Here is a 19362-nt window from a genome sequence, read left to right on the forward strand (position 1 = left end):
TAAACATCAGCCAGAAAGAGGTTTCTAACGTTCCTTCCTTATATCAGTTCCTTGTAGCGACCACTCAGACTTACTATTTGAGGGCCCCTACATATCCCTGCAAAAACCCTTTGAGCAACATGTGAAACAGATGGAGTTTTGAAACATGTGGATATGAACAATTACATCCAGCTACTTACAAAATCAGTAAAAAAGAGTCAAAGCAAAGGTTATAGCTGAATGGATAATGCATTAAATGAGAAACATACGTATATAACTACAGCAGCACGACTGCATATTAGAGCTCAAATAATAACTTTCCTGCACCTCCCCGCTTGGTAGTGTTGGACATCAAACCAGTAACTGCTCATTATTTATAACGTAATAGAAGGAGTTCAGTATCAACACTAGACTAAAGGAAAATTTAAAAAGTCTGACTTGTAGCAATTATTCAAGGGCACTATGGATGAAGCAACTTCCTGAAATGTAAGAAAATTGTTTTCACAAAAGTTCTCCTGACATATGGTATATAATAAGCCTTAGCTTGGGGATAAGTTGACTCCGTTTGTCTTCAGAGGATTGCTTTCTCAATTGCTCCCCTATGTAGAATGCCTGGTGTCTAATGTTTACAACCCTTCAAAGCGCAGCAAACCATCAGTGTTGGAAGGTGGCCACAAATTCTGCAGTTCTCAAAAGCACCTCACCTTGAGTCATACCCACATGCTCGCCTCTTTGTTTACATGGCCAGTTGAAGTTCCCGCTGAAAACAGGCTTACTTCCGGGTGTACGGAGCAAGAATAATTACAACCCATATGTTACCATTTTTTGGAGTAACCTAGCCGTAAACCTGCAGTGTCCCCACATTTTTTGAAATATGAACATTTAGTAGCAGACTAAAAACAAACCCCCAGATGATACAAATTAGCAGGCAAAGCTACACACTCAGAATAAATGCTGGACTACATTATTTTTGTAACTTTAAAATGTTAATGGATGTTATCTGTGTTTTATTTAAATATAATGTCTTGCTAGCACAGCTTTCTTATTGAAGCTTTTTTCAGATTGATTTATAGAAAAACAGATTTACATGTTTGTGGTTTGTAGGTTAAAGGAAGTACAGGATACAACTTGTGAGCCTTGGAAGGCTCAGTTATCTTCTATAACATAAGTGAATGCTATTCTTACTATTTACTATTTGGTTTGTTTACCTATTAAATGAAATTGTGTTAAAAAAACTCCAGATGACTCCCTGAACTCTTATCTTAATGCAGAATATGGAAGTTAGAACATTCAGTATTAATGCTTGCTTTAATATCTATATATTGATTAAAGGAAGACTGCTGGCTGCAGGTAACATCTGACTTACTGACCTCTAATTACAGAAATAACCAGCTTATTTCTACCAGTCAGAATGCAGTGGAAAGCATATTTATATTCATGCAGTTTTTCAGCTATTAAATGACTATTTGAATAAACATGCTGTTCTTGAGGGATTGGCTCCAGCAGACCCTCGTGACCCTGTGTTATGATATAGCGGGTTGAATAATGACTGACAGACTGACTGCTGTTCTTGATAAGCTTCTGTCAATCATAGTAAAGTACTGCAATGGTTAAAGCGGTAAATGATTTGTGAGTTAATGCGGACAGATGCCACATATCTGTTCTTGTTCTCTTTGACTTGAGTGCAACAATTGACACCACAGACGACAGCATTCTTATAAATCGCCTTCAACAATGGGTGGGTTTCTCTGGTAGTGTCTTAAACTGGTCAATTTTATTTAACAGAAAACTCTTTTTTTAGTTGTGGTGATTGTTCGTAGGTCCATGATACTGAATATTATATACTGAATATTATATACCACAAGGACCTATTCTGGGCATGCTGTTTTTTTCAATCTACATACTTCCATTAGGCCAGATTATATTGAAACACAAGGTGAACGACCACAGCTATGCAGACGGCATACAGCTTGACCTATCTATAGCACCTGATGACCCTGAATCTCGCATCCCATGTTTTACTTTTATTTCTGAATAGATGAGTGATAATTTCCTCAAGCGAAATCAGGTCAAAACTGAAATATTAATTATTAGTAAAAATGTAAGTAATGGGGATAATTAGAAATAAACTTGATCCTTTGCATCAAAAGAGAGGGCAGAAGTAAAGAATTCAGGTGTAATTATGGACTCTGACCTATACTTTAAAATTGCATATCAACCAGAATACTAATACTGCATTTTTCCATTTAAAGGAACATTTCAAAAGTTAGACTGCTTATAACACTACAAGATGCTGAGAAATTAATTCACGCCTTTGTTTTAAGTCAAACAGGACTACCTAAGAAAGACATCAATTGGGCTGTGGAGTTTGCATGTTCTCCCCGTGTCTGCGTGGGTTTCCTCCGGGCGCTCCGGTTTCCTCCCACAGTCCAAAGACATGCAAGTTAGGTGGATTGGCGATTCTAAATTGGCCCTAGTGTGTGCTTGGTGTGTGGGTGTGTTTGTGTGTGTCCTGCGGTGGGTTGGCACCCTGCCCAGGATTGGTTCCTGCCTTGTGCCCTGTGTTGGCTGGGATTGGCTCCAGCAGACCCCCGTGACCCTGTGTTCGGATTCAGCGGGTTGGATAATGGATGGATGGATAGTTCAAAGTGCAGCAGCAACAATCTTAACTAGCAAAAAAACAAAAAAGCTGAGCGCATCTCACCAGTTTTAGCGTTGTTACATTGGTTACCCATGGCCTTTAGAATTGACTTTAAAATACTACTAATTGTATATAAAGCTTTAAACAATCTTGTTCTTTCCTATATTTTGGAATGCCTCTGCCCTTACATTCAAATTGTAACCTTAGATCTAATTTTAATGGTGGCAGCAAAAACAAATTGGTGAAGAAGACTTTTACTGTTGTTTACTAAAACCTTGAATATTTACCAATAGAGATACGCCAAGCTACCACTTTTGAACATTTTTAAAAACTTCTGAAAACCCACTTTTTGTGGCCACATTTTAGTACCAAATATGTATAGAATTATCATATTTTTCATGGAATTATTATTATTAATCTCTGTTTTTCTCTGCTTTCTTTTTTGCTTTTTCTCAGTGGTGGTGTTTTTCACCACCACCACTACCTGATAAAATCACTATGCAGCTACCAGTAACGCTGGAAAAAATGTGGATACCCCCACTATTCACAACACCTACTGCATCAAATCCTCCAGAATGAAGCCTAATAAACAATAAGGAACAACTTAAATAAATTTATATTAGGAAACATGTCCAGTGAGGGAACCCCTGCAGATTTTGTTTTTTTCTCCAGAATCTTACCCCTGAAGTTTGTTTTCTGTCCTCTCTGGCCATTTGACCTTATCATTGGTTTCATCTTTAGAGACTTTAAAAATGAAACTATACAAATAAGGACTCTACTTCTCTACTAATCATATATCTATCTTATGTAAGTGGTTATTGATTTATTTTTAGTAAAGGGTGGCCCATATTTATGTATATGATTGAAAAGGCATTATTGTCAGGAAACTACCAATATTATTATCAAGTAACATAATGGAACATGAACATTAAGAACCTTAAATGTTTTTTCATCCCCTGTTCTCCATGGCGTGGTCCACCAATGCACCATACAGATAGATACACGCCTGAAGACGAAGAGCAACGTTGTCACAGACTGCTTGACACATCTGTATTGGTATCCTCTGAAATTCTTCTGTGTTAGTTGCACTTAGCTCAGCCACAATGTGAATGCGATGTTGATACACCTTGTCCTTTAGGTAACACCACAGGAAAAAGTCTGGTGGGATCAAATCGGAAGACCGTGTCGGCCATTCCACAGGCCCCGTTTCGGCCGATCCAGTGTTGCGGGAATGTTTCGTTCAACTACTGTCGCAGTGGTACAGCATAATGTGGCGGTGCCCCATCTTCCTGCAACCACAGATCATCAATGTCCGGTCATCATTACTCCCATTCTCAGGCTACACAGTGATGCCATTTTCTTGTAGTAGTTTAAATGCAACAGCCTGTGGAACGTCATATACATAAATATGGGCCACCCTGTAAATTATTTATTCATTATTATTCTTATCTATTTTTTTTGTTTCTCTTTTCTTGTAACTATTTCTTTGACGTCTGGTAACACACTCTGAGCATTCTCTGTTGTTATTGTTGTTGTTATGTAAAATGTGATAAAGCTCAGAAGATCTCTCTTTTAGCATAGTATATACAGTAGACTTCTAGACAGAAATTATATTACTTGGTGTTCATTTGTTTTAATCTATTCATCAATCATGCAATAACACAAAACCAACAGGATGACAGATGACAGCTGTATTGTATAATTATGAACATTGTACCATGCTGTACAGCAGTAACTGACAATTTTTGGAGGTGTAGGATGATCTCTGAAATCAGAACAAATCCAGGATCTACCATCGTATACCTGGGCCTCAGCTATCTAAAATAGATATACATTTAGTTTATTGCCATTTTATTATAGAGACAATTGCCTGGAATTTAACTGTTTACTTACTTTGTTAAGTGGCTGCTAAATGCTGAGAATCACAATTAGTGAGGTGTCTGTGCCAGCATGCTATCTGCTAGTGATTTGTAGTCTGGGGTATAGTTTGAGACAGAAAGTCAAATGCACGTGGTCAGGTGATCATCTGTTAGGCAAGTGAAATACTTAAAATTAATGATTTTCATCTGTGAAAATTCCATCTCACAAGAATATGTGGGTCAATAGTGGGCATTCATCTTGATTGCACAAAATTAAAGAAGTGGATACCTCTATCAAGTCAGAGGTCAAGAGTTCTTGCCTCGCAAACTTTCATCTCAAGGTCACTTTGGAAATCAATTATTTGCATATCAACTGCACTTGGCACCATGAAGTACTGTTGAAATTTACTTGCCAGATCCTCAGTTTCAGTGGGAAGAAAAGTGTTTCAGATGAACGTGACTGTATCTTCTATCTTGTTTAGCATCTGAAACTGCCTATTAAAGTCTGCCAGTCTACCCAAGATGACACATTATTCAGGATGGAACAAGTCTTTGTCTGAGATGTTGCCCAGCATTTGTGGCAATTCCTGGAAGTGGGATAGATTCCTGCTCTTTAACTGGGATGTCCAACATTTCACTTTGAAAGCATTCACAACACTGGCCATGTGGAATTTGTCTGTTCTTTTCTTACAATTTGCAATTCAGTTTGGAAGTTGTCTGTTAGAAATCCCAAGTTAAGAAGTCATCTGTTATCTGATAGCTCCCTACATTGCTCATTCCTTAAATTTCATTGTCAATCCATTCAAATAATGATTTAAATGAGTGGTACTGAAGAGCTTTTGTGTGAATTCATCAAGCAACATCTTATTTGTAGATGATTTTATTTCATCTTTATTTCATTATCGCCACCTTGAATATTCATAAGTGATTTTTGTGCTTTGGTAGGAGTTAATCAAAACCAAATGATATGTTTTGCTGTTGGCTTTTCTGTTATCTAGTGGGTTGGCCAAAAATAATGGTTAGGCCTTCAGCAAATCTTTCATCTCCTCAACTCTTTTTGAACCAATGCAACTTTTCAGAGGATATGTTCTCTTAATCTTCAGATGCATTGTATAGGAATGGCGCTCCATGTTAACTCTTTTAGGCATATCCACACCATGTCAACATATCAGACATACTGTATACAGCAGTTTTGCCTTTAACCATGGTGTAAACAGTAGGGGGTGCCACCAAGCCTCAACTTCTAGACACCAACACAGCCAAAACAGTACTAGATTTAAACAAAGGATTTTGTTTCTTAAACATAGTACCTTCATAAATTAACAAGATCCACTTCCACAACCACAGATAACATATCACTCTTTTCCCTCCTTCCACTTCTCCAGGTTAATGTCGTTCTCTGCCTCCTAGCTCCGATTCACCTGGATGAGGTTGAGCAGGTTCTTTTATGCCTGACCTGAGAGTACTTTTGGTACCACAATATTGTGATCAGGTAGCATTTACGGGTCAGGCAGAGCCTCTTTAAAACAAGGACTCCTCCTTTCTGCAGTACCCCATGGTGGCTCTCTAGACACCCAGCAGGACTGCCCACTGGAATTACAATTCCCATGGAATCCATCAGGTTTGAATTTGGGAAATCCACCTAAGGGATGCTTCCATCTAGAATGCTGGGGAAGGAGTTGTTCTGGATAGACAATATGCCCCTGTTTATCCATTACTAGCCGTCCCCTGCGGCTTTGCCTGCATAGAAGTGAAACAGGACAGCAAGGAGGGCCTTCCCTGGCTCCCTACTCCTGACGTCCCGCTTCCCCCTCCCCTAGGCCCGCAGCCTCTTTGTTGGATCAGCACGAATATATCACTCCTGCAAGCGAACTATGATTCTTAGCCTATTGAGAGAAGTCACAAAATCAACTGGAATGTTCAAGCAAATTCTAGAAAAAAGCCTGATCTAAACCTGTTATGTAGTTCTCTCGTTTGCTAGCTAAGCGGATGTAAGATATGCCCAGAGGCTGACGCATGAGTGAGGAAGACCCCCCGTCCTCTCAACCCACTGTGTTTCTCTCAGATTCGCGCAAATAAATCAGTACCGCAAGCAAACTATGATACTTAGCATGATGAGAGAGGTCACAAAATCAACTGGAATGTTCAAGTTAAGAATCCATTAAGTAGTTCTCTCGTGAAAAGCAGACAGATATACAGACAGACCGACAGACAGATGTTAGATTTTATATATATATATGTATATATATATATATATATATATATAGTATATATATATATATATATATATATACAGTATATATATATATATATATATATATATATATATATATATATAGAGAGAGAGAGAGAGAGAGAGAGAGAGAGATGGCCTTCCGACCAGGAAAGGAACCAACAGCCAACCCAGCTGGTATGTCTGCTCATCCTTGTCCTCCCATTACAGCCACCCATTTGGGCAAGGAACCACCCTCACTCCTGGCTGGGATCCTAGTCCATTCACCTTGGCACCTACAATCTATATATATAAAAGCCAAATACCACTGACTCACTCATCACGGAATCTCCCGAACCATAAGGACTTGAAATTTGGAATGTAGGTTACCCTTGGCCCATAGGTGCTCGCTAAGAAATGGTTTTTAAAATTTCAAAGTCCAAGCGCGAAATTTCTCATAGTTTTTTAGACATGTTTGTATGTCTGTTCGCTTTTCACGAGAGAACTGCTTAATGGATTAATTTGGGTTTTTTTCTATAATTTGTTTGAACATTCCATTGATTTGGCGACTTTCTCATCGCGCATAGTATCATAGTTTGCTTTCGGTACCGATTTATTAGCGCGAATCCGAGAGAGACTCATTGGGCTGCGGGGAGGGGGGCATGGACCTCCTCACTCACGTGTCTGCCTTGGGGTGTAACCTTAACTCCACTTAGTTAGCGAACGAGAGAACTACTTAACAGATTTAGATTTTTTTTTTTCTATAATTTGCTTGAACATTCCGGTTGATTTTGCGACTTCTCTCACTGCGCTAAGAATCATAGTTCACTTGCAGGAGCGATATATTTGCGCTAATCTGAGACAGAGGCTGCGGGTCGAGGAGAGGGGGAAGAGTGACGTCAGGAGTAGAGAGCTGGGTGGGGCCCTCCTCACTGTCCTGTTTCACTAATACATGGGCGAAGCCGCGGAGGATGGCTAGTGGTAAATAAAAGCTCCTCCTTTCATTCCTAATACAGTATGTCTTCCCTGTTCTTCTTTGAAAATGTGATTTTCATCAAAATTTGGAAAAATAATCTAAGCAGAAGTGTGGAATCTTACAACTTTTTTCATTACGTCCTGTTATCTAGTGAGTGATTGTTAATTACGAGCAAAATCAATGTGATGAACGAAGCAAGATGATGGTAGCCTGATTTTGTGATCAACCACTTCTGTACAGTTTTGTCAATGGATTGTTTTATGACAAATGACAACATGACAAGATAGCATTCAAAAATATTGTTTTGGAAGATAAACAGAGGAATGACATTGTGAGAAGTGAGATACAATAATGATATTAGAGAGAAAAAAATGTTGAATTGGCATTAAAATGTGGACTTTTAATACCATTGCAACTAACTCAGTAGTAACATTCTTCTTCAACTTCTAGTCGGTGGTTATGTCAGATGTGTCATAAGCACAACTGTCTCCTCTTTTTTTGATAGAAAAGCTGCCTGATGGATCCGGTGTTGTACATAAGTGATAACAGGTACAATTGCTGCCCTTTTTTTCCTCTATTTTCCATTCTGCGGTGGTACATAAAATATGAGACATCAGACGGACGACCTTCTCTTCTGTTTGTGAGGTCCATATCAAGCTGAGTCGTAGACTATTCAGAGTGAGTTGCTGGCTATGTCACAATCGGCAACAGGATATCACGCTGCCAACTCTGGCAACTTCCTACGATTATGTAAATGAAGGCTACAAATGAAAATTGCTAGAAAAATTGCCTGATGTGATGTGGCTTTGCTGTTCTTTTATACTGTCTTAGAGGCAATTATTTCTTAATCTTAATGTGTGGAAATGTATCAAAATACCATAGCAGCAGTAATAATTAGTGTTATGCTGGCATGGCAGTTACAACTGCTTTCCTCCAGTGACAGAAGTTTTATTCCCAATCTGGTGACAGTCTGTGTGGAATGTTCTTGTTCCCACCATGTGCTAGTTCTAAATGCATTTCTTCAGATACTGGTTAGATTAACAATTGACTCTAAATTAGTCTGGTTAAATTGAGCCCTGATATAGGCTGGTGTCCAATCCAGGGTTAGTTGAAGCCTTGCACTCAGTATTGATGAAATGCTTTTCGTCTCCCCATTATACTGTCATAGAAGTGTAGGTTCTAGAAATGAACAAGTGAATAATAACTTTATATGAATAAGCTTCCTTGTCTGTTGACATGACTCTTGACATGACTCTTCAATACCACCCGGGGGGGTAAACGTTAACATTATTCAAAATTATTGTCTGTCTGTATACCTGCATTGTTATCAGTCTTAAATTTAATATTTTCTTTATTAGTATGCTGCTGCTGGAATATGTGAATTTCCCCTTGGGATTAATAAAGTATCTATCTATCTATCTATCTATCTATCTATCTATCTATCTATCTATCTATCTATCTATCTATCTATCTATCTATCTATCTATCTATCTGAAAGTCAAAAACTGATTATAGTTTTTTTTTTGTCCTGTTTGATAAGTTAATACTCAATAATCAGCTTTTAACCACCAGCAGTTTTCATCAGGGGTTCTTCTTGGCACCAACCACGGGTGTCTTTTAATACTGAATTAAAGAAAGTGCAGGCTGTATTCTGACCCTGCTTATGGGGGTCATATAATCAATAGATAAGCAAAGTGAGACCTTTGTGCCTTTTATCTGTGTTATTACCTTGGGTGTCTCGTAACAGCATGACCTTACGTGATTAAAACAGCACTTGGAGTGCCTAGAAGAATAAGCAAGTTTTAGTTTCATATTGTCAGAGATTCCTGATCTGCCCCTTAGCAGCCACACTGCCAGATACTAATTTTATTGAGAAATGGTCTGTGTTCTTAATTGATGCTTTTAACTATGAGCAAGTTACAGAGTCATGTTAAAAAGCTTTTCAACTTAATTTCATCAATAGCAGTGCCTTTAATCTGGCCTGTCCATTCCTGTGCCTGTTGTGGCTAATGTTACTCTAATGGAGCTTATATTGGGTATCTAAATTGTTCAGTTATTCATCAGAATCTTTTAAAGCATTTGGGATTTATTAGATTTTTGTTGCTATTATCTCTCAGCTACTTGAACTCTGACACAAAACTTAATGTGCATTATTCATATTAAGGAGAGTGATTTTCCACACCATCAGAGATCAAAGCGCTTTCCCCAGGGCAGAGTGTTTCTTCAGATGCCAGCTACCCAACTGTTGACTTTTTTTTCTTTACACTTTCAAAGTCTTCTGAAATCTGAAACTTGCTGATCCCATTTCAAGCTGGCAAATGGATGCTTGGATGCTGGAAAGGTATTTCAGGTATAGCTATAATGGAAAAAAGACAAGAGAGGTGCTTTGATTGTTACATGAGGTCGAGGAAAGTGGCGTGCCAGAATTTTAAAGGACAGCATTTAATGCAAAAAAAAAAAAAAGATATGCTGTGAAACAATTGTAACATTTTAATTTGGTGCTATAAGATAAAAACATAAAGGTGCCTGTTCAATGTTGTGCTCCAACATAAAATATGTTTACTTGTAGAGAACGTGTCACTGTCCACATCCAGACAAAGAACATGGGGCATGGATAGAAGCTGGTTAAGGGTAAAATTTACAATAATGTTACAAAGTTTTTCTTTACACAGAGAACCATAAATAACACAGAACATATTTCGGAAGGACTTTTGGGCCTTCAAAACACTAACAGATTTCAAAGGTAGATGAATAGAGATTGACAAGCTGTGTTCATCTGAATGACTTCCTCTCCATAACATTCTTCTTATGTTCTTATTTACTTATGCAGTATTCAGTAGATTCAGAAAGTATTCTGACCACTTTCCGCACACTTTATTGTGTTGTAGATTTAATTTTATGAAATTGTCATTTGATGAAATTGTCATTTTTGCCCATCAATTTACACTCAATAACCCATAATGACAAAGTGAAAACATGTTTTAAGAAAGGCTTACTAATCTATTAAAAATCAAAAACTGAAAACTCTCACTCATACAAGTATTCAGCCCTTTTGCTGTGTCGCTCCTAACTGCAGTCAAGTGCATCCTGTTTGCTTTAATTATGCTTGAGGTGGGTCTATAACTTGATTGAAGATCACCTGTGACAAACTGAATTGATTGGATATTGTTTGGAAAGGTGTATAGAAGGTCCCACAATTCACACTGCATATCAGGACAATCACCAAGCCATGAAATCCAAGGAACACGCTGTAGACCTCTTTGATAAAATTGTGCCGAGACATTGACAAGTGGAGGGGGTATAAGACGTTTGGAACCACCAGGACTTGTCCTACCAAACTGAGTAACCAAGAAAGAAGAGCTTTGGTCAGGAAGGTGACCAAAAACCTAATAGTCACTCTAACAGAGCTTCAGAAGTCCTCTGCCTGCTGAAATTGGAGAACCTGTTGGAAGCACTAAAATCTCAGCAGCACTCCATCAGTCAGGTATTTATTGTAGAGTGTCTAACCCCGATTTGAAGTTTGCCAAATGCATTTAAAGTACTTCTCTGGTCTTATTTGACAAAGACTGAACTCTTTAGGTTAAATTCTGAACACTAAACCTGGTGAAGAACAGGCACTGGTCATAATCTGCCTAATATTGTCCCTCTGGTGAAGCACAGATGAGAATATTGTCATAATGGGTGATATGAATGTGGTTGTAGGAGAAGGAAAAGATGAAGATGTTGTTGGGGATTTTGGATTAGGAATAAGGAATGAGTGGGGCAATAAGCTTGTTGAATTATCTGCATTACAAACTCATTTTTAACCTTTATCCAAGAAGAAGATATACTTGGAAAATATCTGAAGATATTAATAGATATCAGATCAGTTATATAATGGTGAAAAAAATATTTAAGAACCAGATCAAAGATAATAGGAATGTCCTGGGTTGTGATATAGAGAGTGACCATAATATGGTTATGATGAAAAGTGAGTTGAAGTTCAAAAAATTAAGGAAGGGAAGCATGAAAAAGTGGAACTTAGCAAAATTAACAGATAATAATACATTAGAATTGTATAAACAGACAATAGATGAGAATAGAGATCTAAATGGAAGTAATGAAGTGCAAGAAACATGGTTATCGATAAAGACCAATATCCTAATAGTAGCACAGGACATACAGGGCAAGGAAAGGAAGGAGAAACGAAAAGAATGGATTACTGATGATCTGCTGGAAATGACAGAGGACAGAAGAAAACTAAAGGGCTCAAAAAAGGAGGATGATAAACAGAAGTACAGAATCCAGAGGCACAGGATAAATAGAGAGGCAAAGAAAGCAAGAGAGAAGTACATTGAAGATCAATGCATTGAAGCTGAAGAAAACCTGAAAGTGGGGAAAATGGTTATAAACTGGTAATGCTATTTTTTGGGGAACATAGAAATAAAAGTAGGGCAATAATGGATAAAAATGGCAATATGCAAGCTAAAGACAATGAAATCATAAAAAAGAGAAGAATTATATGGAGAGGAAGAACTGCCAGAAAATAATATTGAAACAGAAGCTGAAATAGATGCAGGTAATCTCGGTGAAACTATACTGAGAGTAGAGTTTGTAATGGCGTTGAAATACTTCAAAAACAACAACACACCAGGTGTAGATAACATTCTGGCTGAGCTTCTCAAAGCAGGAGGAACAATGATGAAGAACAGAGTCTATAAACTGGTGTGCATGATATATGAGCATGGAAAACTCCTCACTGATTTTGAAGAAAATATCATGATCCCCCATATGTAAGAAAGCAGGTGCAATAAAATGCGACCACTAGTGAACATTAAGCTTAGTGACACATGCATCAAAAGTAATTATTAATATTGCCTTCAGCGCACAGAACGAAAAGCTGAAGCAATGCTCTCAGAAGATCAATTTGGATTTAGAAGGAATTAAGGTAGCCGGGAAGCAATATTAGCTCTAAGAATGATCATAGAAAAAAGGATGGCGCGGAATATGAGAACATACATAGCATTTATAGATATAGAAAAGGCCTTTGACAACGTTAAGTGGGACAAAATGTTTGAGGTTCTGAAAAAAGATGGAATTAGCTGTAAGGAGCGTAGACTGATATGGAATCTATATAGGAATGAGAGAGCTATTTTATATGGAGGGAGGCAACAAGAGGAGGCAAAACTCTGGAAAGGAGTTAGACAAAGTTGCACAATATCACCCATTGTGTTCTATGTACTGTATATATATATATATATATATATATATATATATATATATATATATATATATATATATATATATATACTGTATATGGAAGAAGTTTTGAAAGAAGTTAGAGAACAAGTAAAAGTGATAGTGCAGGGTGAAAGAACAGATACGCTCAGAAATTGAAGAAGACCTCAAATACATGAAAATTGAATAATGAAATTATGGGGATAAGATATAATATGTGAATAAATAAATCCAAAACAAAGGCAATGTTTGTTAATGAATTGCTTGTTGTGTTGTCTACCCACTCTTAGTCTGTTAGTTTTAATGACTGAGGAATGCTACTCAGTGTCCAGCACAATTTGATCCACTTGGTGGTTTAATTGTTGTCACCGTTTGAAAATCTCAGTGCTCATAGCCTGGGCTACAAGCCTTAACTGGAAGATTGTTGAGAAGCTGAGCAGTCTGAATGATGCCATAGTCTCAGTTAATAGTAACATAGCACCATTAAATTCATATTAATCCAGTTCAGAGTCACGGCTGATGCAGGAGCCAAGCCATCACAAGGGCCAATTTGGGATAGCTATCTATGAATCTATCCTTCACATCATTGGGGATGTTGGAGGAAAACCTAAAAATCTGGAGAAAAATCCAAAAATGGGGAGAGCATGAAAACTCCATGCAGACAATGACCAGACAAAGGATTCTAAGCCAGATCACTACCATACCCCTGCACCGTTATCTGTTGTTCCACATAGTTGAGTATCATCCAAAAACTTCACCAGCATGTTAATTATATTCTTGTCCAGATCATTTATGTATACTAAAATGAGCAGAGGCACCAGCACTGACCCCTTAGAGCACGGGTGTCGAACTCCAGGCCTGGAGGGCCACAGTGGCTGCAAGTTTTCATTCTAACCCTTTTCCTAACCAGTGACCAGTTTTCACTGCTAATAACTCCTTTTCCCTTCCTTTTAATTGCCCTGTTTTTTAAGGATTCCGTACTCTGAATTGATTTGTTTCTTCATTAAATGGCAGCCAAACAGAAATGAGATGTGAAACGAGCCAACAGGTGACCAGCTAAACTGGAACATCAAACTCCAACCAATTTCTTAATGAGAAGCCAATTCTTGCTGTTAATTAAACCCATAGCTTAATCCATAGCTTGCTGCTGCTCTCATTCTGCTACAGCAGACATTTCCCAAAGTGTTGATTTTCTGTTTCTGATTATTGACCTGAGAGATCAACCTTACCAAGACCCTCAACTTTCTTTATGTTCAGATAATGTGGTTAGTTGGTCACCTGTTTTCTCATTTTGCGTCTCATTATTGTTTGGCTGCTAATTAAGGAAATAGAAAGAACTAAGGGGTCTGAGTCGAGTTAATTAAATCTAAGGCAAAAAAGTTAATTAGCAGGAAAAACAGGTCACTAATTAAGAAGGTGGTTAGAATGAGAACCTGCAGTCATTGCGGCCCTCCAGGACTGGAGTTCGACACCCCTGCCTTAGAGACACCACTTCTAACCTCATACCATAACACTTTACTTCAAGTGGTTAAACCAGTTTTGCACCCACTTATAGACTTGAACTCCCACTTGTTTTAGTTTGTGGCCTAGCCCTGACAGAATGTGGAAATTTCTCAAAAGCCTTCTGAAAAGCAAGATAAATAATATCATACTGTATGTACCTCTCTTATCGTATGCTTTTGTTGACTCCCATTGAATTCCAGCATATTTTTCAAACCCCTTCAAAATCCATGCTGACTGCTCACCCATTTTTGTTGTGTGTGAATGTGTGTCTGCATGAGCTCTGTAAAGGATGGGCACCATGATTAGGATGATTTCAGTCTTGTGCCCAGTGCTACCATGTTTAGTTTCAGCTCCCTGAAATCTTGAAATGGATTAATGGTTGGGTGGATGTTACTTTTGTTGGTGTGCCACTGTGGTACAGGAGGTTTACTTTTGCAATACAAGCCTGAAGCCTTCTATTGATTCACATTCTTATTTCCCAGTAGTGGGAAAAGTTGATAAACACTCAATGAAATTATTACAAATGACCCCATGTTCCTGATCATTACTGTGCTTTAAAATGGTTCTGAGTCCAGGGAGCACATTTTTGCATTATAGTATTCTAAATAAAAATGCTAAAAAATTTTTTTAGTTTTGTTTAGAAAATTAGCTACTATGTCAATCAATTATGGGCTCAGACAAGTGTAGAAGGAAAAACTGATTAAAGAAGTGCACAACAAAAGGATATATGAGCTACACTGAAGGTAAAACATGCATTTTCTAAAGGGCTTGACTCTGCTTAAAATGGATTAAAAATCAGAATTAATACAAATTGAAATTACAAAATCACGAGGGCAAAAGTCAAGCTGCAGATAATGGAGTATGTGATGGGAAAATGTGAAGATTCTCAGCAGTATGTATCGACTTTCCAGTTTGTAATGGTGTAATTTAATTGTTTTATGTAACTTTTTAAACACAACAGTTATTTTCTACAAAACAATTAAATGAGCGACAGTCTCTTAAATGTAGGCAATATCCTTCAAATAAAAATAGCTGACTTTCTTCACTTTTTGCAAGCATTAGGTCACATTTAATTAAAATTTAAAATTAAACCGCTTGCCTTAAAAATGTAATAATCTTCATGGCCAAAAAGAATATTGTGCATGCACTGTATCAAGCACTAATGTGGGTTGAAGTGTAAAAATACTGCAAGACTGTGTCTGTCTTAACTGATGCCATTTCTTCTCTTAGACGTTACATGAAGGATTGTTGAGTACAAGCTGAAAGACTTCCAGGACTCCTCAGGGTCATCTAAGGGTTAGGGTTAGTGGGATGGTAACTGGTACTCCTAAATGGGCAGCTGCCCCCTAGTGCTCCTTGTTTACTTACATTGATCTCTGGATGACTTCTTATTTCACCAAAAGAGTAAAATGTACCCAGACTCTGGGACAAGTCACCATTCACCTCACCTCCTCCCCACTCCATGAGCAGTCATTTTGATTGTGGGCTGTGCCAGCCTATGGCTAAATTGCTGTGACCTTGTCTCCAGCTTGTTGATTTTTCAGGGCTCCTGTCTCACTGACTACTCTGCTATTACACACTCTCTCCTAACTTCCTCAAGCAGCACAGCTTTTCCTTGTCCTCCTCACACAGGTAAGGCAATCTACCTGATAAATGATATGACCGTAAATAGCATGGCCAGCATAACATTACATGCTTCATTAAGCATACCGTGCATTAGAATTGGCATATTGTCAAAGCAACAGTAGCACAGAAGAATAACATCATTGACAAACAACACTATGCTCGTAGCTCTGAATGTATTAATGATAAAAATTGTTTTTAAATAGCCAATCATTGAGAAAAAGTTGTAAAACAATGTCAGTTACATACGCTCACAGCCCAGGTTTTGGTGTTTACATTGCCATGTCAGGATGCTTTTGAGTATAACAGAAGGCTGGTAGCTTTTACATTTTTAAGAACCTTTCTGAGAAATGTTTAAATATTATTTATTCTTCTGTTTAAGAATCTCCTTTGCTTTGGAAAACCTGATGATCCACAGTTATGTTTCGGCCATTTTTGCTGCTCTTGGCGAAGCTGTAAATGATGCCTTCCTATTTTTATGACCCATTGTATGACATAACACTTTATTAAATATAAGATTATTGTTGTTTAACCTATTGATATAGCATTACCATTGGGATTAATAAAGTATCTATCTATCTATCTATCTATCTCTCTATCTATCTATCTATCTATCTATCTATCTATCTATCTATCTATCTATCTATCCATGTAACATTCTGTTCATAACCTGTTTTATCTATTCATATTATTGTATGCATTTTATTTGGACTATAGGTATATATTTGCTATAATAAATTTTACAATTTTTGATAAATGATGCCAAAGAAAACTAGCAGTTAACTGCAGATAATAGAAAAATGAATGTAAATGTGGCTTAGCATTTTAGTGCTGAGTGTATTTTATTATATATAAACACAAATTATATCTAAATATAAGATAATATTTGGGTTAATTGCTCAATGGTAACCTCAATTTACAGAGCATACCAGTTTTAAAAGGTAAATAACAATATGCTTAAACTCCTTTCCACCTTTATCTACTCTCTGTATATAAAATCCTAAGCCTAAAAGTGCAACGATATTGTGCAACGATTTTATGTGATGTTTTTTGTCAAGCTTTAAATCAGGCTTATTTTAAAACCTACGTATATATGTTTGGTATCATTCTTTTTAGAATTTATCCAACTTTAATGTGATGTTGTTAGATGTTCAGATTCTTATTCTGTTTTTAAATTATAAACTAAAATATCAAGAAAGTCATGGTTTTTAATATCAAGAAAGTCATGGTTTTTATTTTTAATCGAGTAAACTTTCTTTCACAGGAACAAACTATTAAAAAAAATCTATTCATAACACCAATGTTTGTATTTAGGTGATTTAGTTAGCTGAAGGTCGAGGCGCCAATGGCTCCAGGGCAGTTTGCCCCCCTAGTAAAGCAATGTCTGTGTATCTGTCCTTGTCTGTCTTGTTGCTACATCTCTGTCATTTCAATAGATGGCGCATCACAAACATTAGCAGTGCTTTACAAAACCACACCAAATGGCATATAACAGAGACACATCCCTTGCATGGTGCACTGCAAATGTTAACACTGAGGTCTACGTTGGTTACTTAGATTTCAACTCATCTTAGACGAGCTAGTACAACTCCAAACTGCTTATTTCTTGACCTAATCTTTGCAAACATAAAAAAATTCTTTCAAAATCAATTGTTTCAGCTAATTTACTCTCCACTGATAAGGCTTCTGTGAAGTACATGAATCATAAGGACACACATACACACAGATATTAGTGCCTACAACATGATATGATTCTGCACTTATGGGGTGTATCAGTAAAGGGGATGAGACAGAATACAGGAGTCAGGTGGAGAAGTTTGTTTCTAGGTGCAAAGAGAATTGTCTGCACTTCAACATCAGCAAAACCAAGGAACTGCTTATTGACTTTTGCCACACCAAAGAGCCTCTATGTCCGGTCACTGTCCAAGGAGTGGATGTAGAGGTGATCCACTCCTCCAAGTACTTGAGGGTCCACATTAATGACGGGTTGGACTGGTCTCGGAACACAGAGGAACTATATAAGAAAATGCAGTACAGGCTCTTCTTCCTTAGAAGCCTGCGTTCCTTTAATATAGGAAGTCACATCCTTCATATCTTCTATAACTCTGTGATGGTCAATGCAATTTTATATGCAGTAGTGTGCGGGGATTAGTAACATTACTTCAAGAGAAGCCCACCAAATCAACAAGCTAATTAAAAGGACAAGCTCAGTTATAAGAAACACTCTGGACCCCCCTGGAGGTCGTAGCAAAGGAGGGAATTAAAACAAAACTGAGTGACATTATGAACAATGCTGCACATCCTCTCTCTGCCACACTAAAACTGAGGACTGTCGGCCAACAAATTGTTCAGCAGAAGTGTGTCAAGAAAGACCACTGGGGCTCCTTTATACCAACAGCAATATTTTGACCTGATGCCTAACTGTGACTGTTATGGTGAAGGTGGAAGATTTCTTTCTTTTTAAATGTTTCTTCCTTTTCAGCTATTCTGACGTGTCTTCAGGCCATAGAAGGTGTATATAGATTTATTTATCAATTTGTGTATTATTTTTTTATATGAACAGCTTCTGTAAAAAGCCAATTTTCCCCCTTGGGAAAAATAAAGTTAGATCTATCTATCTATCTATCTATCTATCTATCTATCTATCTATCTATCTATCTATCTATCTATCTATCTATCTATCTATCTATCTATCTATCTATCTATCTATCTATCTATCTATCTGTCTTCTAAAAGATCATTTTTATAAGGTAGTTATTTCAAATATGGAAGACAGATGTTTCCAGAAAAAAAGCAATTCTCAACAATACTTGCTGTTTCTACATAAGGAGTCTACACTTCTTTGAAATGGTGCAGCACATTACTGGCTTCTTTTGCATGAGGTTGAAAGAACACTTGTAAGGGTTCGCTTGTAAGGGTTCCTTAGTGGCCATTTCAAATTTAGTGCTGTCAGGCAGTCCTTGTCAAGATTCAGCTCAGCCCTATTCTGATCAAATTAATGTCTTGTGTTCAATGCATCTCTGATATTGTTCTGTGTTTCTATTTTGAAATGTACTGTGACTGCCATTAATGAGCAAATGGTACTGGAATTTTAGTATCTCTTTACTGGCTTGTTTTGCATGGTCTTGACTGGGAAAAGTTTGATCCTAAAGTGCAAATGTGTGATTAAACAATCGTAAACATTTTAATGCTAACAATAAGAGACTCTGACCTTTAAGACCCATTGCTAAACTGGAAAGTTCAGGATGCACATGCGTACACACATTTCTTAGAGTAACCTTGGAACACTGCAGGGCCAATTGGATAAGTGCCATGAACTGCAATCAGGACTGCAGAACCTGCACAAAGATAC

The sequence above is a fragment of the Erpetoichthys calabaricus genome, chromosome 5, assembly GCF_900747795.2.
Source record: "Erpetoichthys calabaricus chromosome 5, fErpCal1.3, whole genome shotgun sequence".
Lineage (NCBI taxonomy): Eukaryota > Metazoa > Chordata > Cladistia > Polypteriformes > Polypteridae > Erpetoichthys > Erpetoichthys calabaricus.